The 25,398-nt window shown below is 36.3% G+C and overlaps 1 protein-coding gene across 1 annotated transcript in view; it reads left to right on the forward strand.

The window, feature by feature from the left end:
• The window catches only part of SP3 (Sp3 transcription factor), a 65,257-nt gene that overhangs the window by 12,205 nt on the left and 27,654 nt on the right, over positions 1-25,398 (forward strand). The gene's annotated exons all lie outside the window — the stretch shown is intronic.

Raw genomic sequence — 25,398 nt, forward strand, 5'->3', positions numbered from 1 at the left:
ACATTTCCCTGTGTCTTTGTGAAAAGTCAACACCAAAACGTGTTTCAAATTGTTCTGCATTGAAAGATTGTAGTTTTTGAAGTCAAAGATTCATTTCTCTGTTATGCCAATTACATTTGTTTTTCGTCACTTAGTTTTGTACATTTTTTCACATCTGATTGGTACTCTCAAGCATCACAGAATTTTTATTTGGCATGTAAGGTGTCTTGGCTGTTCTTGGTGTGATGTAAATTAAATGTTCTATGCATTTTATTTGGTTGGGCAGTCAGGTTGGTATAGTGAAAACATGGTACTGGGAGTAGGTACTGTTTATGCTGTCTCACCCATTAGCTAGCCTGTGTGGTTTTGGCTAAGTTACTTTTTCTCTTGCAAACTCAGTTTTCTCAGCATGTAAAATGCAGCTGTTGGCCTAGGTAACTATATCTAGGGTACCTTCTAGACCTAAAATTCTTCAGTTCTGTGATAGTTTATTCTTACAAGTGTGAAGTACTTAAACCTAGCTGTGTTAGATATGTTATTATTGATAGCATGGGTAGAAATTTTCGAAGTCTACTCTTTGTTGTGTTAAGAATTAAGTAGTACATAATTATTCAATAATAAAAATATAAATCTCTTTTAAAAGATAGTATCCTCATTACCTTCGTGCTGTTATTTATTTAGATAGTGTTTTATTGAATCCTTTGTTGTACACTAAATTCTTACTTTTACTCTTTTACGTCATTATTTGGGTTTTTGTGGAGATTGTGCTGTTATAACCTTCCACTGAGTCAGTGATTCTAAACTCTTAAATTGGGACACTTGGATTTAATTTTTTGAAGTAATAGTATTTTTTCTTTTGAGGAATTTGTGATATATACTTAGAAAATAGGAATTGTCTGTGCTTAGAAAGCCTTTAATTGCATTTGAGCCTTCTGAAGCTATGGTTTAGAGCAGCATTCTCAAAGTGTGGTCTGTGGATCTCTGAGGATCCCTGAGACCCTGTCAGAGGTCCTTGATATCAAACTACTTTTCATAAAAATAGTACAGTTTATTTGCCTTTTTTCTTGTATAGACATTTTCACTGATGGTGGCTAAAACTGCTGTGTTTTAGCGCAAATCAAAGCTGTGATGCTAAACTGTACTAGTAGTTGTATTCTTTATGACCATCCACTTGCAGTTAAAGAAAAATGCTAGCTAGCTTCACTGAGCAATGACCTTGATGAACAAGTCAAAAGAGTTATTTTTACTAAACCTTGACCCTTGAATGCTGCATGTCCTTTTTAAGATAATAGCTTTATTGAAATATAATTCACATACTATAAAACTCGCCCTTTAAAGTATATAGTTTAGTGGTTTTTAATATAGGCACAGACTGATGCACCCATCACCACTCTCTATTTTTAGAACATTTTCAGCACCTCCCCCAAACCCCGTACCCATTAGCAGTCACTCCACATTCCCTGCCCCGTCCCCTGAGCCCCCCAGCAACCACTAATCTACTTTCTGTCTCTTTAGATTTGCCTATTATATCTTATCAGTGGAATCATACAGTATGTGGCTCACTGTGTCTGACTTTTAATTTACCATAATATTTTTAGGGTTCATCTGTCTTGTAGCCTTTAAACGTACTTTGTTCTTTTTTGTGGTTGAATAATATTCCATTGTATGGATATACCACATTTTATTCCTTTATCCATTGATGAACAACATTTCCATTTTTTAGCTATTAAGAATAATGCTGCTGTGAACGTTCGTGTACAGTTTTTTGGTGTGGACATGTTTTTGTTTCTTTTGGGTATATACTTAGCAGTGGAATTGCTGGGTTGTATGTTTAACATTTTGAGGAACTGCCAAACTGTTTTTCCAAAGTGACTGTACCATTTTACATTCTCACCAGCAAAAGGGTTCCGGTTTTTCTATATCCCCACCAACATTTATCATTGTCCTCCTTTTTGATTTTAGATATACTAAGAATGGGTGTGAAGTGGTATCTCATTGTGTTTCTGATTTGTAGTTCCTGCTGCATGTCTTTGTAATATTCTTTATGACAAAATGGGAAGTATACTTTAATAAAGCACTTCTGCATACCAAAATAAGATGATTATCTTTGAAAATATATATATTGTTTTCAATTGAACAATTGTATGAGTTGCAAGCTGAACTAGGTGCTATTTTTTGGAAACACATTTTACTTGAAAGACTGACAAACTATGGTTATTGAGAGACTCATGTACTTAAGTGACAGATATTTTCTAAAAAGTATAATGAATTAAATGAGCCTGTCCTTAAAAGGAAAAAAACTTGACTGTTTGCTACCAATGATAAAATTTGGGCTTTCCAGTGAAAATTAGAATTTTGGAAAACTTGAATCTACTACTATGAACTTGGTAACTTGTTAATAATTACATACTTTTATGATGAAATGGACAGTGATATTAATATTAATAAATAGCATTTTGGGGGATACTGTATTATAATGAAATATGCCATCATTTGGAAGATCTTTATGACAACTGAGTGAACCAGTAGTTTTCAGATGATCAGCTCATGTTACAAAATCCTGCATGGGTAAAAGATCCATCTGTTCAGAGTTCAAGATAGGCCAACAACAAGCATGTGGAAAGTTTACCAATACAGTTTCAGATTCTACATTACAACTGACCTTTAAGAAATTTAGCACTTGTCAGATTTGGTATAGTATCCAAGAAGAATAACCACAATTGGCTGAAAGACTATCAGATTACTTCTTTTTCCAGCCACATATCTTTGTGAAACTAGATATTCTTTATATGCTTCAACCCAAACCACGTATTGCAACACACTGCAAAAGCAAATATGAAACTCCAGTTGTCTTCTTTTAACCTAGATATTAAAGAGATTTGCAAAAATGTGAAACATGACCTCTCTCCTCATTAAACTTTTATGTATGTTTTTGGAAAATAGTTGTTTTTCATAAAATCTTAATTTGTGTTAACATTTAATGGATTTATTGTTTTCAAATGAATCAAAACATTAAAAATTTCTCTTCTAATTCCTAATACAGTAAATATCAAAATAAATACCCTACATTAACAAAAGCTTTTTGGGGACCTCAGTAATATTTAAGAGTTTAGAAGGAGTCCTGAGACCAAAAAGTTTGAGAATACTGGTAGATGACAGACTTCTGAGGACATAGGAGATAGTTTTTAGAAACCAGTTTTTAAAGCTTCCACAAAGTTAAAGTTATGGAGATCTATACATGTTAGAAAAACACCTCTAGAGAATTTATTTGTAATTTTGTGGATTTATGTTGGTCATGAAATTAGATTGATATAAAGCACTAAGTGCTCAGTACAATAATTTATTTCCAAAATACTATCAAAATAGCAACAGTGTTTGAATTAAATACAAAATCGAATTTTTAGGATGATAATTTAGTTTATTGTATGTTGGCAAGGGAGGGTAAAATAAGCACTCCAGAAGGCCATTAAATTTGAATTTTTTCCCAAATTTTAAAGGAATGGGGAAAGAACTTGAGAAAATAAAAGTTAAAGAGAATCAGAATAAAAATGCTGCATAGTACATAACAGCATATTTAGAAATAAAAACCAGGAAGTTGTAATTTGGGGATAATTTGGTAATAGGAAAACTACCCCTTGGTGTACTGTCTTTTTAATTGGCAAGAAGGAAGAAATTATTTTAGGATGTGTTTTCTTACATGAAAAATCAGTAAAAAAAACCTTTATCGGTGTTAGAGCATAGTATGCACAGATGAACTGCTTAAAATTTTGACACCATTGGTTTGCATTTTGGTGAGTATGGAAACAATGTAACACATTTCCCAAATAAATGAGACCACACCGTTTTTTTTACTAGGACTCTGCAATTTCTTTGACCTTTTTTCTAAGCTCCTCTTTCACAAAAATGACCTCTATTCCAACCTGTTTTAAGAAGTGAATCTGATTCAGGGTCTCTCCTCATGAGGGGTATGTTTAGTGCCTCTTATCCCTTAGAAACCAAACCCCCATCTTCCTTGGAACATAGAGCTCATTGGGCCCCAAGCTGCAACCCCACTCACTCCCTTTATTTCTTTTCCTTGCCCACTGAGAAATGCGTGCTGTTTTTGAAATTTAATTTTTACTCTACCATTTGCTGTGTATTTGAAGCTAGGCGATCTTTCTGACATCTTTTCGAGTGAGAAAATTTCTCCCAAATTCAAGCCAAGACTTAGCCAGTTTCTCAAATTTTAGTTCTCTACCCGATTTTGGCTTATCCTCTAAGATTGGGTATATGTAAAGCTTGGTGTCATGCACATTTTAAAATATTGTCATAACTATACTGCTTGTACAGTTTTTTTTTATCCTGCTTAATTTTTAGTTACTTTTTTTGGTAGGGTGACCATACCTGTTAAGTATTTAGGTCAGGAATTATATTCTATTTAATTATCTATTAATATAGTTAAAAAGACCCCACATGAGAAAGAGCTAAGAGTCAAATTCACTGCCTAAAACCAGGGCCTGGCGTAGGATTCCTTTTTGTAGAGGTGAGCTTAAAAAAAAAAAAAAAAGTTTGTTGCTGTCTGTTACTCTAAGGTACAGCTTAAATGAGGCTGTACACTTACAGAAATGAGAAGAGGACATGGGGAAATAGGAGGACATCAACAATCTTGTGATCAGATTCTGAACCAGTCTGAACCATTGAGCGATTAACTTGGTGTCTAGATTTATGACATCTCCAGTATTAGCTCTGAAGCCAATAAAAGACCTAGGTCTACATTAGGGCCAGACAGACTTGGTGGAAACACTTGGAAAAATGCCAGGCATGGAGGTATAATGCAGAGAGAAAAATTATACTCAGTATAAGCCTGAAAACCAAAATTGCAAAATACATGATGAAGGGAAAATCTATGAAAGATAGCCAGTAAAATCAACAATCAAGAGATGAATTCATGTCCAATTAAAGAAAGATAATTTAAAAATCTGTGAAAGACTTTAAAATCAGTATGTTTATACCTGTCAATGAGATAAAGGAAGCTGTAGCATCTTTAGAAAAGAAGTTGTGAAACAAAAAAGGTAGATGTGTAAAAGAAACAACCAGAAATCCTAGAAAGGAGAAGCATATTTCATTGATTCAAAGACACGAATTGTTTAACGTTTTAACATTTCTTCTGAGATATGAGTATATCTTACCGACCATGGCATGTCAGTGTTTAATTTACAGTGCTTTTTCTTTTTTACTAGTAGTGGTATGTCTTGATAGCATTGTTTAGATGAAATAGAAAAATTTGGCGGGACAAACAGGAGAATCTTTAGGCTGGACATAGAAAAAAATGAGTGAATAGTAATATACTTAGAAATTTACCCAGAATATAGTTTAGAGATAATGAACAGGTAGAGACTTGAAAGATTGAGAGTCACCAACATAAGATTTTCAGAAAAAGAGAATAGAGTGAATGGCAAGAGAAGCAGTGTTGGATGAGATAATGGCTGAGAATTTTCTGGTGTTGGAGATACATAGTTTACAGATGAAAATTTTGCTTCAAGTATTAAGAAAGATAAACAAAAATAAGTCCACCCCTGTCTTAAACTAAAATTTTGGAGAAAGATAATCTTAAATTTTAACAGAAAAGTCATATTGCTAACAAATTACAGACCTACAAACTTCTCATCAGCCACACACATACCAGAAGATCATGTAGTAGTATCTTTATAGCACTGAGAGAAAGTAACCAGCAGGCAAGAATTCTGTATGCAATTAAAAATCCTACTTAAGAGTTAGAATATAATGAAGATACTTAAAATAATCAAGGACTGAAAGTTTATTATTCAAAGACCCTTATGAAAGTAACTACTGAAGTGTTAAGTAGAAAAATGGATCCAGAGGAAATGAGGACATAGTAGTGATTACAGTGGGTAAAAAATTAATAATTTAACTGACCGTAAAACACTAGTAACTTTAAGTTACAGAAAATTTCAGAGATACACCAAAGCAGATAAATGTATGATGAACCTTAAGGTAACCACCTCGCAGCTTCAACAGTTATCAACATTCTGCCTTTCTTCTTTTCCCACTGTTTGAAATTTTACTCTTCCTGGAGTATTTTAAAGTAAATTCCAGAGAGTGTATAACTTTACCCAGTAATACTAATGGAGTGATTTGCACGGTGTGGTCTAGGAGTCCCAGACCCTTTTCATAGGTGTCTGTGAGGTCCAAGTTATTTTCATAATAATACCAAGATGCTATTTGCTTATTTCATTTTTGCCTCACAAGTGGTGTACAGTGGAGTTTTTCAGAGGCTATATGATATATGATAACACAGCAGATTGAACACAGAAGCAGATATAAAGATCTAGCTGTTTTTTGTTTTTTTTTTTTTTAAATTGAAGTATTGTTGATTTACAATGTTGTGTTAGTTTCAGGTGTACAGCAAAGCAGTAAAGTTATATATATGTATATATCTATTCTTTTGCAGATTTTTTCCATTATAGGTTATTATAAGATATTGAATATAGTTCCCTGTGCTATACAGTAGGTCCTTGTTATCTGTTTTATATAGAGTAGTGTGTATCTGTTAATTCCAAACTCCTAATTTATTCCTTCCCTCTCCTTTCCTATTTTGTAACCATAAGTTTGTTTTCTATGTCTGTGATTACATTTCTGTTTTGTAAATGTTAATTTGTATCAGTGATAGCATATATTTGTCTGTGTCTGACTTATTTAACTTAGTATGATCTAGCTATTTTCTAAGAAGCCAGATATTAAAGATATTTGCAAAAATGTCAAACTATTCTAATTTTTAAAAATATATATTTTTCATAAGAGGATGTTACTTATGTTAACATTTATGAGTTTGTTACTTTGAAATTAATAAATCAACCTTTAAAATGTTCCCAGTTTTGATTCTTAATATGGAAAATATTGATATATAAGCAGAGGACAACTGAAACCTTCATTCAAATTTTTTAAAAATGGATTTTTTTTAACAACATAATTTACATACAGTAAAATTCCTTCTAAAATTTTAGTGCACCATTCTGCACTTTCAGTAACTGAACACAGTTGTATAATCACCACCATAATTAAGATATAGTATCATTTTACCACCTCTCTCCATTCCCATATGCAACTTCATAGCCATTCTCCTTTACCCTTGTTCTCTGGCAAATAGGTGTTACTCACATAAACAAAAACTCTTTGAAGTCCTCAGTAATTTTTAAAACTTAAAGTGATTCTGATATCGAGAAGTTTGAAAACTGCTGCGCTAATGTTAAGGATTTTAAGAAACATAACCAAAGTACCATTATTTACAATACCCTAAATTTATAGTTATCCTTTAGTATTATTTAATAGCCTTGTAATGTTTAGTTTTCCCCAAATTATTAAAAATACCTTTTTAGAATTGATCAAGTTAGGATTCAAACAAGCACTGTGTCTTTTATTGGTTCATGTGCCTCCAAGTCTCAGCTTTTCAAATAATAGTTTTAGCAGCTTTTCATTGTTGTAACTTGGATTCATTATTTCATTAAGATTTGCAAAATGGTGATTTTTCTAATTTTCTCAGTCCTTTTGTGTTAAGCTGTGATTTTTTTCTGAAAAGATCCTTCCCTTGTTAGCTATTTGGTTACCCCCGAAGCACAGTTTGTACAAGAAAGGCAGGATAAGCTATTAAATCCATTCCTTTTATTTATCTGTTTTCAGAATGAGTTGGTGTCTTAGCTGCCATCAGAGGTTCTCTCTCTCTCTTTTTTTTTTCCTTTGGTGTATCATGGTGAACTCATTTTTTATCAGTTGTATTTTAATACATGGTATTCATTATTCTTGGAAATTAATATTTATATTGTTAAGAAATGGAATACTAAGCCTAAAAAAGAAATAGCGGTGTGGGACTTGTGGGGATTGGTTCCTGGGTAGAGGTTCTTGTCATTTTTAGGAGGATCAGCTTTATAGAAAATAGTTTTAGCCATTTTACATCAATTTATAATTTGGATATAAGTAATTAAGAGAACAAAAGTGTGATTTTATATATATATATATTTTTAAATTAAGACTGTTTTTTTAGAGCAGTTTTAGGTTCACAGCAACATTGAAGAGGAGGTACAGAGATTTTCCATCTACCTTCTGCCCCTACACATGCATAGCATCCCCCATCATGACGTCTCTCACCATAGTGATACATTTGTTAAAACTGATGAACCTACGTTAATACATCATAATTACACAAAGTCCATAGTTTACATAATGGTTCACTCTTGGTGTTGTACATTATTTGAGTTTGGACAAGTGTATAATAACATATCCATCATTATGGTATAGTAAGAGTATTTTTACTACCCTGGAGACCCTCTGTGTTCTGTCTATTGCAAAAGTGCAATTTTTAACTTCTAAACTGGGGCAGGAGGTAGAAAATTATCAATCCAACAGAAAATAGGAAAGGAGAAGAAGTATAGCAAAGAAAAAGACTAATATCAGATGTAGAAATTCAGGACAGTCCTGAGAAGAAAAAAAATTAGTAATCCTACAACCAATAAAGTTGGTAAATTGCCTGTATAATCTTCTGGTCTTTTTTTGGTGCATATTGCATACTGTGTCTTTACACTTTGGGGTCACTTTAAAATTGAGGTCATATACACAACTTTATCTTTTTTTTCCAAATAATATATTGTGTGCATTTCCCAGATCATTAGTTTTCCACAACATGATTATTTAGTTTCATTACTAAGTATTTTGGTGATGATATTTCATGATTTAACTAATCCTCTCTTGTTAGGTGTTTAGGTTATTTTTCATTTTTTTCCCGTTACATAGAAATCTTTGCTCACACTTCTGATCATTTCCTTATGCAGAAGAATTTAAGGCTTTTATATATACTGCAGAAACGCTCTTTCACCCCCATTGTTTGCGAGGATGGGTTTTTTTGTACTGGGATGTCATTTTATCAAATGGCAGTTTTGGGGTGGTAAAAATAGACTCTAATACATTCATTTATTATTGGGGAACTTGAACATTTTTGCATGTTTATTGTCTATTTGTGTTTGGTCATTATCCTTTCATGTTTTTTGCTTGTTTTTCCCTCACTACTGATTTGTAAGACATTTTTAAAAGACATCTTTATGTTAAGGACATCAGTCTTTTGTCACACACCACAGATATTTTCTCCATTTGTTTGCCATTAAGTTTGTTTAGTGGTGAGTTTTAGTACATGTAAGTTCTTACTAGACTTTTTTTTTTTTTTTTTTTTTTTTGCGGTACGCGGGCCTCTCACTGTCGTGGCCTCTCCCGTTGCGGAGCACAGGCTCCGGACGCGCAGGCTCAGCGGCCATGGCTCACGGGCCCAGCCACTCCGCGGCACGTGGGATCTTCTTGGACCGGGGCACGAACCCGTGTCCCCTGCATCGGCAGGCGGACTCTCAACCACTGCACCACCAGGGAAGCCCTAGACTTTTTTTTTTTTTGAGTAAAATAATTTAGAAACTTTGAACCATAGTTTTTGAACTCAGTTTGTATTGATTTACAAGTCATCTGATGCAATTCAAGAATTTGTGCAAGAAGTTGGGAATTTCAAATTATAATACCTATGCCTAGAAAAATATCTAGAGTACACTGTCTTTTAAAATAAATCATTTTAATGTATGTTTTTGGTCACACTTGTTATTTTCTTAGTATCCTGTGGAAAATTAGTGTTCACAGATCCATGAGTAATCCATTGACAATGATACTTCTAGAGGTCTCAAATATCTTAGGTATAATATTGAATAGTAGTATTATTATATGGTATATATAGTAACATTGGAATATATATTAACAGTATTATGTATCTCTGTTATTTAAACCATGGAATCTTAGAGAGGTCAACTAGTTTAACTCATCAGATGCATCTTCAACAAATGGCTGCTTGGTGTCTGTTTTTAAATACATTTCTCTTTGTTTTCTGAAATAGTATAATTTATGATTAAACGAATTTACCTCATAATGTAATAGTAATAATGCAGATTAGAATTCTTGATGGACACAACAGAATGGAAAGCACATAATTAATGTGTGGTTTTCATTATATGCCTTCTTCGATACATTGTTCTGTAGTTCCATATTATTTTTAATTAGGAGAATAACTTTATTAAAGCTAGTCTTTAAACTACTTTGTCCATTTTAGTGGTTCTTGGGGACAGATTTTGTATCCAGCTTTATTTTATGTGAGGGTACTTGACATGTGACACTTCATAAATCTCGTAAATTCTCTGATGAACGGTACCATCTTACTGGCAACTAAGATTAGGGAAGTCAGTCATCATTCATTCAGTCCACAAATATTTGAGTCTATACTACAGTTCTCCAGGTAATGTTTTTTAGGTTCTTTGCAACAGTAAAAGAGAAAAAGTCCCCACTCTCATAAATTTTGTGTTTTAGTGGATGAAGACAAATAAGCAAACACGGTAATTTTACATGACTAGTGTTTGAAGAAAATAAAGTTAGGGTTATGGAATAGTAGGGAATGGGGAAAACCATGGAGCTTGGTTGTTATTTTAGGTAGGGTGGTTAGGAAATAACCTTATAACGAGGTGAAAAAGAATTTCAGATCTGAACATTGAGGAGCCTGTCTTATTGACATCTGGAGGAAAAGTAATGAGCAAAGGTGGCTGGGATTTAGTGAATGTGTGGAGTCAGAATATGAGATTGGAAGTAGGCAGGGATAATAAAAGCCATGATAAGGAACTTGGGTTTTTTTTTTTTTTTAATATGAAAACATTGGAGATTTTTATGTTTTAAGAAGATCAGTCTGGCAGATCCCTGTGGCAGGTGGTGATGGGGGTTGGGGGTTCTAATAACAAGAGTAAGGATAAGGCTAGTGCAGTAATACAGGCAAAAGGAGATAGTGAGTCTGGCTAAGCCTAGTAGTAAGGAAAGCCTGGAGAAGGGAGGGGTAAAGGGAGAAGTAAGACTTGTGGCTTTGTTAAATTTGAAATGTCTATTAGATAGCCAAGTGGATGGTTCAAGTAAAGAGTTGTATATCAGAATCTGGAGCTCAGGTCGAGCAAGAGATAAAATTTTGGGAGGCTTTAATGTAGATAGAAGTGACCAGATGAAAAAATTGGGGTCATAGCTTTTTTGGCTGTATAGTAGAATCTCACAGGGAACTTGTTTGTTTGTTTGTTTCAATTTAATTTTTGAATTTTATTCATTTTTTTATATAGCAGGTTCTTATTAGTTATCTGTTTTATACATACTAGTATATATATGTCAATCCCAGTCTCCCAATTCATACCACCACAACCACCCCCCGCCACTTTCCCCCCTTGGTGTCCATACGTTTGTTCTCTACATCAGTATCTCTATTTTGCCTTGCAAACCGGTTCATCTGTACCATTTTTCTAGGTTCCACATATATGTATTAATATGATATTCGTTTTTCTGATTTATTTCACTCTGTATGACAGTCTTTAGATCCATCCACGTCTCTACAAATGACCCAATTTCGTTCCTTTTTATGGCTGAGTAATATTCCATTGTATATATGTACAGATCTTCTTTTTTTTTTCTTTTCTTTTTCTGCGGTACGCGGGCCTCTCACTGTTGTGGCCTCTCCCGTTGCGGAGCACAGGCTTAGGACGCGCAGGCTCAGCGGCCATGGCTCACGGGCCCAGCCGCTCTGTGGCATGTGGGATCTTCCCGGACCAGGGCACGAACCCGTGTCCCCTGCATCGGCAGGTGGACTCTCAACCACTGTGCCACCAGGGAAGCCCCCACATCTTCTTTATCCATTCGTCTGTCGATAGGCATTTAGGTTGCTTCCATGACCTGGCTGTTGTAAATAGTGCTGCAATGAACATTGGGGGTGCATGTCTCTTTTTGAATTATGGTTTTCTCTGGGTATATGCCCAGTAGTGGGATTGCTGGATCATATGGTAATTCTATTTTTAATTTTTTAAGGAACCTCCGTACTGTTCTCCATAGTGGCTGTATCAATTTACATTCCCACCAACAGTGCAAGAGGGTTCCCTTTTCTCCACACTGTCTCCAGCATTTGTTGTTTGTAGATTTTCTGATGATGCCCATTCTTACTGGTGTGAGGTGGTACCTCATTGTAGTTTTGATTTGCATTTCTCTAATAATTAGTGATGTTGAGTAGCTTTTCATGTGCTTCTTGGCTATCCGTATGTCTTCTTTGGAGAAATGTCTATTTAGGTGTTCTGCCCATTTTTGGATTGGGTTGTTTTTTTTTTAATATTGAGCTGCATGAGCTGTTTATATATTTTGGAGATTAATCCTTTGTCCATTGATGCGTATTTTCTCCCATTTTGAGGGCTGTCTTTTCGTCTTGTTTATGGTTTCCTTTGCTGTGCAAAGGCTTTGAAGTTTCATTAGGTCCCCGTTGTTTATTTTTGTTTTTATTTCCATTACTCTAGGAGGTGGATCAAAAAAGATCTTGCTGTGATTTATGTCAAAGAGTGTTCTTCCTATGTTTTCCTCTAAGAGTTTCATAGTGTCCAGTCTTACATTTAGGTCTCGAATCCATTTTGAGTTTATTTTTGTGTATGGTGTTAGGGAGTGTTCTAATTTCATTCTTTTACATGTAGCTGTCCAGTTTTCCCAGCACCGCTTATTGAAGAGATTGTCTTTTCTCCATTGTATATCCTTGCCTCCTTTGTCATAGATGAGTTGACCATAGGTGCGTGGGTTTATCTCTGGGCTTTCTATCTTGTTCCATTGATCTGTGTTTCTGTTTTTGTGCAAGTACCGTATTGTCTTGATTACTATAGCTTTGTAGTACAGTCTGAAGTCAGGGAGTCTGATTCCTCCAGCTCCGTTTTTTTCCCTCAGGACTGCTTTGGCTATTCGGGGTCTTTTGTGTCTCCATACAGATTTTAAGATTTTCTGTTCTAGTTCCGTAAAAAATGCCATTGGTAATTTGATAGGGATTGCATTGAATCTGTAGATTGCTTTGGGTAGTATAGTCATTTTCACAATATTGATTCTTCCAATCCAAGAACATGGTATATCTCTCCTTCTGTTGGTATAATCTTTAATTTCTTTCATCAGTGTCTTATAGTTTTCTGCATACAGGTCTTTTGTCTCCCTAGGTAGGTTTATTCCTAGGTATTTTATTCTTTTTGTTGCAATGGTAGATGGGAGTGTTTCCTTAATTTCTCTTTCAGATTTTTCATCATTCGTGTATAAATGCAAGAGATTTCTGTGAATTAATTTTGTATCCTGCAACTTTACCAAATTCATTGACTAGCTGTAGTAGTTTTCTGGTGGTATCTTTAGGATTCTCTATGTATGGTATCATGTCGTCTGCAAACGGTGACAGTTTTCCTTCTTCTTTTCCAATTTGTATTCCTTTTCTTTTTCTTCTTTGATTGCCGTGGCTAGGACTTCCAAAACTGTGTTGAATAATAGTGGTGAGAGTGGACATCCTTGTCTTGTTCCTGATCTTAGAGGAAATGCTTTCAGTTTTTCACCATTGAGAATGATGTTTGCTGTGGGTTTGTCATATATGGCCTTTATTATGTTGAGGTAGGTTCCCTCTTTCTTTTTCTTTTCTTTTTTTTTTTTTTTGCGGTGTGTGGGCCTCTCACTGTTGTGGCCTCTCCCGTTGCGGAGCACAGGCTCCGGACGTGCAGGCTCAGCGGCCATGGCTCACGGGCCCAGCCACTCCGCGGCATGTGGGATCTTCCCGGACCGGGGCACAAACCCCTGTCCCCTGCATCGGCAGGTGGACTCTCAACCACTGCGCCACCAGGCAAGCCCGAGGTAGGTTCCCTCTGTGCCCACTTTCTGTAGAGTTTTTATCATAAATGGGTGTTGAATTTTGTCAAAAGCTTTTTCTGCATCTATTGAGATGATCATATGGTTTTTATTCTTCAATTTGTTAATATGGTGTATCACATTGATTTGCGTATATTGAAGAATCCTTGCATCCCTGAGATAAATCCCACTTGATCATGGTGTATGATCCTTTTACTGTGTTGTTGGATTCTGTTTGCTAGTATTTTGTTGAGGATTTTTGCATCTATATTTATCAGTGATATTGGTCTGTAAATTTTCTTTCTTTGTAGTATCTTCCTCTGGTTTTGGTATCAGGGTGATTTGATGGTGGCCTCATAGAATGAGTTTGGGAGTGTTCCTTCCTTTGCAATTTTTTGGAAGAGTTTGAGAAGGATGGGTGTTAGCTCTTCTCTAAATGTTTGATAGAATTCACCTGTGAAGCCATCTGGTCCTGCCTGGACTTTTGTTTGTTGGAAGATTTTTAATCACTGTTTCAATTTCATTACTTGTGATTGGTCTGTTTATATTTTCTGTTTCTTCCTGGTTCATTGTTGGAAAGTTATACCTTTCTACAAATCTGCCCATTTCTGCCAGGTTGTCCATTTTATTGGCATAGAGTTGCTTGTAGTAGTCTCTTAGGATGCTTTGTCTTTCTGCTGTGTCTGTTGTAACTCCTCCTTTTTCACTTCTAATTTTATTGATTTGAGTCCTCTCCCTCATTTTCTTGATGAATCTGGCTAATGGTTTATCAACTTTGTTTACCTTCTCAAAGAACCAGATTTTAGTTTTAGTGATCTTTGTTATTTTCTTTGTTTCGAATTCATTTATTTGTGCTCTGATCTTTATGATTTCTTTCCTTTTGCTAACTTTGGCGTTTTTTTGTTCTTCTTTCTCTAGTTCCTTTAGGTGTAAGGTTAGATTGTATATTTGAGATTTTTCTTGTTCTTGAGGTAGGCTTGTATAGCTATAAACTTCCCTCTTAGAACTGCTTTTGCTGCATCCTATAGGTTTTGGATGGTCGTGTTTTCATTGTCATTTAGGTGTAAGGTTAGATGTAAGGTGTAAGGTTTAGGTGTAAGGTGTAAGGTGTAAGGTTTTAGGTGTAAGGTTAGATTGTATATTTGAGATTTTTCTTGTTCTTGAGGTAGGCTTGTATAGCTATAAACTTCCCTCTTAGAACTGCTTTTGCTGCATCCTATAGGTTTTGGATGGTCGTGTTTTCATTGTCATTTGTCTCTGGGTATTTTTTGATCTCCTCTTTGATTTCTTCAGTGATCTCTTGGTTATTTAGTAACATATTGTTTAGCCTCCATGTGTTTGTGGTTTTTACGGGTTTTTTTTCCCCCTGTAATTCATTTCTAATCTCACAGAGTTGTGGTCAGAAAAGGTGCTTGATATGACTTCAGTTTTCTTAAATTTACTGAGGCTTGATTTGTGACCCAAGATGTGATCTATCCTGGAGAACGTTCTGTGCGCACTTGAGAAGTGTAATCTGCTGTTTTTGGATGGAATGTCCTATAAATATCAATTAGATCTATCTGGTCTATTGTGTCATTTAAAGCTTGTGTTTCCTTATTTATTTTCATTTTGGATGATCTGTCTATTGGTGTAAGTGAGGTGTTAAAGTCCCCCACTATTATTGTGTTACTGTCGATTTCCTCTTTTATAGCTGTTAGCAGTTGCCTTATGTATTGAGGTGCTCCTATGTTGGGTGCATATATAATTGTTATATCTTTTTCTTGGATTGATCCCTTGATCATTATGTAGTGTCCATCCTTGTCTCGTGTAACATTCTTTATTTTAAAGTCTGTTTTATCTAATATATGAGTATTGCTACTCCAGCTTTCTTTTGATTTCCATTTGCATGGAATATCTTTTTCCATCCCCTCACTTTCAGTCTGTATGTGTCCCTAGGTCTGAAGTGGGTGTCTTGTAGACAGCATATATATGGGTCTTGTTTTTGTATTCATTCAGTGAGCCTGTGTCTTTTGGTTGGAGCATTTAATCCATTCACGTTTAAGGTAATTATCGATATGTATGTTCCTGTGATCATTTTCTTAATTGTTTTGGGTTTGTTTTTGTAGGTCCTTTTCTTCTCTTGTGTTTCCCACTTAGAGAAGTTCCTTTAGCATTTGTTGTAGAGCTGGTTTGGTGGTGCTGAATTCTCTTAGCTTTTGCTTATCTGTAAAAGTTTTGATTTCTCCATTGAATCTGAATGAGATTCTTGCTGGGTAGAGTAATTTTGGTTGTAGATTCTTCCCTTTCATCACTTCAAATATGTCATGCCATTCCCTTCTGGCTTGTAGAGTTTTTGTTGAGAAATCAGCTGTTAACCTTATGGGAGTTCCCTTGTATGTTATTTGTCATTTTTCCCTTGCTGCTTTCGATGTTATTCTTTGTCTTTAATTTTTATTGATTTGATTACTATGTGTCTTGGCTTGTTTCTTCTTGGGTTTATCCTGCATGGGACTCTCTGTGCTTCCTGGACTTGGGTGGGTTTTTCCTTTACCATGTTAGGGAAGTTTTCGACTATAATCTCTTCATATATTTTCTCTGGTCCTTTATCTCTCTCTTCTCCTTCTGGGACCCCTGTAATGCAAATGTTGTTGGATTTAATGTTGTCCCAGAGGTCTCTTATGCTGTCTTTATTTCTTTTCATCCTTTTTCCTTTATTCTGTTCTGCAGCAGTGAATTCCACCATTCTGTCTTCCAGGTCACTTATCTGGTCTTCTGCCTCAGTTATTCTGCTATTGATTCCTTCTAGTGTATTTTTCATTTCAGTTGTCGTATTGTTCATTGCTGTTTGTTTGTTCTTTAATTCTTCTAGGTGTTTTTTCTTTAATTCTTCTAGGTCTTTGTTAAACATTTCTTATGTCTTCTTAGTCTTTGCCTCCATTCTTTTTCTGAGGTCCTGGATCATCTTCACTATCATTCTAAATTCTTTTTCTGGAAGGTTGCTTATCTCCATTTAGCTTTTCTGGGGTTTTATGTGTTGTTCCTTCATCTGGTACATAGTCCTCTGGCTTTTCATTTTGTCTGTGTTTCTGTGAATGTGGTTTTTCTTCCACAGGCTGCAGAATTGTAGTTCTTGCTTCTGCTGTCTGCTCTCTCTCACAGGGAACTTTTTAAAAATGCCAACAATTTGTGTTGAGCATCCTCCCAATTCTAATTTAATTGCTGCATTAGGCCTAGGAAAGATGTATTTTAAAAGCCCCCAAGAGATTTTGAAGTACAACTGGTTTGAAAATTAGTAGCTTAATACAGAAAGAATATAGATAAAGAAAAGATTGGAAAATAGTATCTTGAGCCTCAGATTATTTTCCTTGATTTTTCAAATGCAGTGTCTAGCACAGAATCAGAGGTAGTTGGGCGTATGAGGAGATGACATGCCATGAGTGAGAACCAGCAGAAACATCAGACAATAGAAGTAAGACTTACTGGGACTTTATATACCACATATGGATTTAAACAATTGTTTTACTATGGTCTGGAAGGAAAAAGCCAAGGTTGAAAATTTTTAACAGAGAGTTGGGGATTGTTATGAAAATGACATGGCAGATTGTAAAAGGACCAAATACAAATTCAGGAACTGAAACTTAAAATGACCAAAATTGAGGGAAATCCTTGGCTGAATCTGAGGACATTTTCAACATTTAGAGGGCAAGAAGTAGAGGAGCAACCAGTAAAGGAAATGGAAGGCGCTTCCAGCAGAGAGGAATATCCTGGAAGCCAAGTGAATGAACCACTTAAAGGAAGAGTTCTCAACTTTTCAGATATTGTGGAGGGTACATAAGATGGTAAAGAATGGGAATCCAGTTGTTGTGGTTTCAGTGGAGTGTTGGGGAGAAAAGTCTGAATAGAGTGATTTAAAAGGAGATGAAGGGAAGAGGGAGTAGCAACAGTAATTACAGACAAATAATTTAAGGGTTTTTTTCTGTTAAGAAGAAGAATGTTGAAATAAGACATGGTAGTTGGAGGTAAGCTTGAGGTCAGGGTGGGCTTTCCTGGGAACGTCTCAAAAAAAAGGAAGAAATTGATGATGCAGGAAGAAGGTATAATGGAGGAAAGTTATTACGAAGGCAAGCAAGATGAAATACAGGACACAGGTATAGAGGTTGGCCACAGAGAAGAGTGGGAATAATCATGTTTTAATGGGAAGGGCATGGGATAGGGCTTTGCGGGTACAGATGTGTTGGTAGGAAGATAAGGTCATTCTTGTCAGGTTGCTTCTGATTTCCTTTTGTTATAAGAAGCTGAGATGGGTGAGGAGGACAGGTTTTCGAAATTTAAGAAGGAAAAAGGCATGAAATGGTCATCTGAGACAATTGCAAAGTGAAATTATTGGTGAGACAGTTGCAGGTGTTACTGGGTGCTCAGTTGAATAATTAGTACAATTGTGTTTTTTCTCCAGTTACCTTTAGTTGCTTGCATGCAGGTGCAGGGTTAACTCTTTTCTGTTTCCTGGTAGAAAGTTCCAAGTCCTTTTGGTTTTATCTCTGCCATGTTTTTGTGATCTGTTCTTCCTTTCCATTCTCATTTTATTAGTCTGGCTTTTACTGTTCTCCTAGGCTGTTGTTACAATAATTTGTTTTCCATGCCTCTAATCTTTCCTCTTTATAGTGCATTTAAAATTCTTTTTCGAAAAATTTTTTCTTGAATAATAAGTAATACCTGCACAAGGCATGCATTCAGAAAATATATTAAAGGGTAATCATTAAAGAGTTAGTCTCTTTCCCTCCTTATCTTAACCCCCCAGTTTCTCTCCCTAGAGATAGCCATTGTTACCAGTTTTTTGGTTTTTTTTTTTAACTGTATGGAATATCTCTGGTGGAAGGATACATTTACAAACACTACCATACCTATGTATTCTCTACCATTCCCTGAAATTGTACCATTCTTCTGCATAAAAAATTTTTATGTTGGATCTCTTAATATTACAAGTAGAGAGCTATCTCATTCTTAGCAGTGACAGTAACAGTGTTCTATTGAACAAGTATCTTGTCATTTAGTAAGATCCTTATTGGTGGGTATTTATTTTCTATCTTCAAATTATACTGCAGTGAATATCCTTATACACATATTTTTTTTCACTTATGGAAAATATGTGTATCTGAAGAATAGATATATATCTAGAGATTATATACATCTTTAATTTTGGAAGATACTGGAAGTTGTTCCAGTATATCCTTTACATCAGTGAACACAGGTCATGTTGTTGCCTTCTTTAAAATCTTCACTGGCTCTTCCATTGCTTTATTTTTTATTTCATTTGTATTGAGGTATAATTGACATGTAAAATTGTATTCCATTGCCTTTAAATTGAGGTTTACTTACCACTGTGTATAGAGTTCCTGCTGTGTCCAGTGCTGGGCATACAAAGGTGAATAAGATACTTCTTGCACCAGAATTGTTGATAATCTAAAGATTAGACTGGGTATTCTCAGTCTCCACGTGACTGATATTTTCGACCTGATAATTCTTTGTTATGGGGACTGTCCTTTCCATTGTAGGATGTTTAGCAGCATCCCTCACTAGATGCCAGTCGCACCCCTTAATCCTTCATTCATGACAATAAAAAAAGGGCTTTAGACATTGCCAAATGTCCACTGGAGGGCCAAATTTCCCCCCTTTTCTTTGAGAACCATTGGGTTAGGCAGTCAGGTAGAAGATTCTGATGTAATGTGGTAAATGGTACGCTAACATTGAACCACAGTTGGGAACAGGGAGGAGTAGAGGAGTAACCTTTGAGTGGACATCTTCCAAGGCTTAGCTCAGATACTACCTCATCCCATAGACTTTCCTGACTCCTGCCTCCTTTATTTTTAATAGCATGTTTCTGTATTACAGTTAACATGTTTGTCTTCTTTTGGAAATCAGCAATTATTTCTTATTCATCTTTTGATCTCTGCATTTTTTGAGAGTGAATGAATGAAATGTCAGTAATAGGTACAGGATAAACATAGGTTTGTGTGGTAACATATAATGTAAATTTTACCTGCTTGCTTCTGAAATGATTAACTTGGTTCAGTTGTGTGAGATTCCTGGTACTTGTTTATTTTATACTGCTTCCAGTTGTGTAATTGTGTTAAATGTGTAGCTTTTTAAAGACTCTTGGCATTGAGAATTATGTTTCAGAAAGCAATCTATAAATCTGTGGGGGGAAAAAAACAAGAGAAGCAAAAGGAATTTAGATTTAGTCTTGTCTGCATATGAGGAAATTTAGAAGAATTAAAGTTCAGAGAAGTCTTAGATCAAAGAGGGTTCCAGCTGTCAGGGAAGATTTTATGGAAAAGAGAGAACTTCAGTAGAGGAATATAGATTTGTATAGGTAGAAAGATGAGGGGAAGGTATGTTCTAACAAGGCAAAAAGCCGTATAAGTGAGAATAGAGACAGTCTATCCAGAAGACAGTTTAATAGCCCAGCATTTCCCAAAAAATGGCTTGTAAGTTATTAATGGGTATTATTAAATAGGTTATGAAAAATTCTCATTAGCTTATTAAAGTCTGAGAAATCCTGTGGAAAATAAACCTGACTGTTTAAGGAAAGGAAGTAGCATCCTTTTTCTTTTTTAGACTATACATCTCTGGAGATAAGTATTTCATTGGGTTAATTGTGAGAAACGCTTTGGGAAATGCAGTAACAGCATAAATAGAAGGCTTTGATGTTGTCTGGGGACCAGAGACTGTTAGGACATGTTTGGGTAAGAGTAGACAGCGCTAAGTACTATTGGTGAGGATTTTAATATTTTTAACGTAGGTCCTTGAAGGTTTTTGAACAAATGAATAACATGAATAAGTCAACTCTTTGTACTTTAAGAATATATTGGAATGGGAAGAAACTGGCATTGTAGATGATAGGAGGCTATTTCAATTATACAGGGATAAAGTAAGGAAGTAAAAATGCTCGACATTTCAAAAGATAAATCTACAGGATTTAGTGATAAGCTATCTGGAATAAAAGATGAGTCCTTTAGGGCTTCCCTGGTGGCGCAGTGGTTGAGAGTCCGCCTGCTGATGCAGGGGACACGGGTTCGTGCCCCGGTCCGGGAGGATCCCACATGCCGCGGAGCGGCTGGGCCCGTGAGCCATGGCCACTGAGCCTGCGCGTCCGGAGCCTGTGCTCCGCAACGGGAGAGGCCACAACAGTGAGAGGCCCGCATACCACAAACAAACAAAAAAGATGAGTCCATTATTTTAAAAAGATCATACCATGGGCAGAGTTCGGAAGGGAAACTGATCTGGGGGAAGTAAAGGGATACCAGTTTTAATGGATTGAATTTGTGGTGCTAGGTTGCAATGACTATTGGTGATAGAGATAGAGGACTGAGCTCAAGACAGAGGACTGGAATTCTGTAGAAGAGAGGTGATAACATGAAGTCATAAGTAGGTAAACTGAATGAGAAAGTTATAAGTAGGTAAACTGAATGAGAAAGTTATAAAAAAGATTTGGGGGAGATTTTTGGGGATGGGAACTATAAATTAATTAGGTATTCTGTTAGCATTAATAAAAATGCATGAAAATGTGTATATTTGGTACCATTTCTAAGATATTCTTTTAGGATTATAAAGTTTTAGTGGGTAGTAGATTTCTTTGGGTAGCAGAAAAACAGGTATTTCTCTTCGATGTCTGGCATCAGAAAGTTTAGTTTGGATTCAGTATAGTTTTGGTTTTGTTTGTTTGTTTGGGGTTTGGCTTTGTCTTATTATTTTCTCTCAGAAAGTCGTCTACATTGATTGCTTATTAGTTCGAGATATTATCACTTATTCTTTATTTAAGAGTTTATTTTACCCTGATTCATAATTAAGGTAGAATACCCGGCTTCAAAACAAGGATTTTATAGGGCGGTATTAATGGTTATATGAAACCAATCCCCATATATACCAGCACACACGTATTCCCTAAGCAAAATTTGCTGTTTTATTTACATTAGTCCCTCCTTGTGATGCTTTTTTTTAATTAATTTTGGCTGCGTTGGGTCTTCGTTGCTGTGAGCAGGCTTTCTCTGGTTGTGGCGAGCAGGGGCTACTCTTGTTGCGGAGCATGGGCTCTAGGCATGGGCTTCAGTAGTTGTGGCCCGTGGGCTCTAGAGTGCAGGCTCAGTAGTTGTGGCACATGGGCTTAGTTGCTCCATGGCATGTGGGATCTTCCCGGCCCAGGGCTCGAACCCGTGTCCGCTGCATTGGCAGGTGGATTCTTAACCACTGTGCCGTCAGGAAAGTCATGATGCTCTTTTATTGCCTACCACTTATACCTCACTGAGATACCGTTTAATACCTAAAACTTCATGTAATCCAGCCAGTATCTTGGGTCCTCTAATAGGGTAAAATTCTTTCTTTGGATGCTTAAGTGAAGGTGGAATAGAGTGTAAGAGTTTATTTTTTAGAAGAAAGGGGTTTCAGCCTTAGACCTGTGAAAGTAGAATTTTAGGCTTTGAAGTAATACCTTTATTTGGGATGAATAAATAGGCAATTGGTTTTTTTTTTTTTTTGGCGGTACGCGGGCCTCTCACTGTTGTGGCCTCTCCCGTTGCGGAGCACATGCTCTGTACGCGCAGGCTCAGCGGCCGTGGCTCACGGGCCCAGCCGCTCCGCAGCATGTGGGATCTTCCCGGACCGGGGCATGAACCCGTGTCCCCCTGCATCGGCAGGTGGACTCTCAACCACTGCGCCACCAGCGAAGCCCAGGCAATTGGTTTTTATGTTACAGTGTTAAATGGCGGAATGTTAACTTCTAAAGGAGATAAGGAAATCTTTTAGAAAAAAGTAGAAGAAGTATCTTTAGTTTTGATTAATGTTATTTTCCTCTCTTTTGTCCACTTTTGAGGAATAAATGTGGCTTTTCCTCTGCCATTTAATTTTTCTTCAGCCTTGTTTCAGTGGCAGTAGTCCCTTGGAAAGGCTTGATAAGAAAAGTTAAAGAGGATTTGAAGTACTTGTTTGCCAAAATGAAGTAAAAGGAATAGTATTTGAGATCTAGTCACACTTTTTCAATTGCTTTTACTGACTCTTCAGAAACTTTATTGAAAAAGTTACGTTTCATAGCAAAGAAAATGCATTTGTCCTAGAGTTCTAACTATCTAGTAGTAGCTTACTACGTCATTGCCTTATTTGCTTTTTGAAGTAGGTGTCTATTGGGAAAAAAGGAAAATTTAAAAGATATAGTTCTTTGAAGACATAATTTGGAAGTTTTTAATTGCAGTTTAAAAATTGGGTGTGATGATCATTAGAGCTATCTACCTGTATTTCCGGATTTCTTTCCGGGCACAACCAAGTTGGATGCAGCTGTGTAGCTTGCTTTGGCCAGTGAACTATGTATGCTCTACTGACTGTTCTACCAGGCTGGATCTGTAAGTGAGGAAAGCATACAGAACATTCTTGGCTACGGTGGACATGAATAAAAAATAAGCCTTCGTTTTAAGCCACTGAGATTTCAGGGGCTGTTAGCTACTGCAATTTTATTTTGCCCTGCATGGTCTAATATGGTGGCCACTAGCTCCATGATGCTGTTAATAAGCACTTGAAATGTGGCTAGACTGAATTGAGATGTGATTAAGTATAAAAATATAAACTGGATTTTAAAGATTTGGTATGAACAAAATGTAAAATAACTCAATAATTTCTACATTGCTTGCAGGTTGAAATGTAATTATTTTGGGTATATTGGGTTAAATGAAATATATTAATTTCACTGTTTCTTTTTACCCTTTAAATGTGGCTACTAGAAACTTTACAATTGCATATGTGACTTGAATTATATTTCTATTGGGCAGCATTTATGTAACCTATCCTGACTAAAATCAAAGTTGGTGCAAGCAGTAGGGTACTCTAACAGAACCCCTCAAATGTTGCATTGGTCAGGGGTCAGGTAGCAAGGAAACTGATATTAGAGGCTGGGAAGATGCGATGCAGAGAAGCATTTGGTAAAACTTGCCTGCAATAACTTGGAAGGCCAGTAATGTACCTAATGCATTTATAGCTTTAGGGACGAGGCTGGAAAACAAATTGTATTTTAGCTGTTGTTGGCTCCATTTGACAAGATGGAAGAAAAAAGAATGAGCTAGAACATGATTGGCTAGTTTGCAAGTGGGAATGAAGAGCAATAAAGAGAGGCCAGAAATTTGGGGAATTGTAGGATTGGAAGAAGCAATTGTTTCTCACTGTCAGTCAGTAAGAGATGAAACTAAGAAGCCTTTTGAGCAGATAATTAAAACTTTTCTGGCAATCAGCGTTATGACCATCACTCATTGTTAAAAAGTCTGAATGGATTAAGGTGATTCAGAGTAAAGGTCTACTTAAGGGGGTGGTGCCTTTCTGTTGGGTTAGGGAAAAGAGACTTTTTTTTTAAAGGTATGGATTCCCTACTAAAGCCAGGTAGTTCCAGGGCACCCACAATTAAATAGAGAGAAATAGATAGCACACAGTCTCTTGGGGCAAGAAAGCAAAGAAATGTAGAAAGTCTAAAAGACATATCTAGAAAAAAAGCTATGGTTCTAGACACTGGCACTTGGCAATGGCTAGAACAGATAAGAAGTGTCTAAGTTTTTCAGGGAGTTGTACAGCCCAAGAAACCAGCATGGAAAGTGTGAAGAAAGTGTGATTGCATGAGTTGGTCACCACCCCCTAACCTTCTACCAGCAGGCTGAAAATTCCTCTTAGCTAAGGATGTACACTCCCTGTGTTCACTTCACTTGTGGTGGAGGAGGATAGCAGGCAAGAAAAAAAATCTCCTGGAAGGTAGAGCCAAAAGGCTCAGAGAATACTAGACTGAGAAATTCCTCCCAGTGATCAGTCAGAGAATTCTCTCCCCCAGAACTGAGAGCACTTACACTGTCTGTTCAGCGGGGTATGTGAATTGCTATGAACTATTGACTATTTTATCTCCTGTTCCTCCTCTTTTGAACAGGAGTGTTTTTTATGGTTATACTTAGCTTTTTCTATCATTGTATATTGTGTCTGTGAAGGGAGGTAGGTAACTTGATTTAGTAAACAGGTCTTTGTGAACAAGGGCCACGTCTGGACCTGAGAGCTTTGAGCTTGGTGCTATAACTAGGTGGGATTTTTGGGTTATCTTCTGCATGAAAGGGGACAGGTGTATCCAAATGTGGGAGGAAAAGTAAATTGAATATTTGATCAGCACAGGGACTTGGGAATCATGCTTCTTCATAAATAGACCACTTCTCTTCTAAGCACATGATAGGATTGCCCTTTCATGCCATTATTGAAATCAGGCATGGCTCTCTGACTTACTGTGGCCAATAAAATGTGAATGAAAGTTTAAGAGCAGGATGTGATTTACCACATTACCTTTTACCTTCCTTGGCAAGACAATCTTGGAAGCATGTGTCAAGTGGAGGGACTGTGATAAGCAGATCTCTCCTGCCAACCAGAGTTGGACATGTAAAATTAATGAGAAATAAACTTTTGTTATGTCAAGCCACTGAGATTTGGGGATTGTTTGTTACTGTACCACCACCTCACTAGTTCCGATTGATGTGTTAGGTTATAATTTTAGTCACAGTAGGTGCTCAATAAATGTTTGAATTGAATACATTGAAATTTGAGGGCAGAAGAAAATGTACAAATTCTGAAACTGCCAAAATACAGCTTTTTGGCTTATATTCCTTATAATAGCCAAGCCCACACATGGACTAAGTGCTCTCTTTTATGTAGAGGTAG

Source organism: Pseudorca crassidens, chromosome 6 (genome assembly GCF_039906515.1).
Source record: "Pseudorca crassidens isolate mPseCra1 chromosome 6, mPseCra1.hap1, whole genome shotgun sequence".
NCBI classification, from domain to species: Eukaryota; Metazoa; Chordata; class Mammalia; order Artiodactyla; family Delphinidae; genus Pseudorca; species Pseudorca crassidens.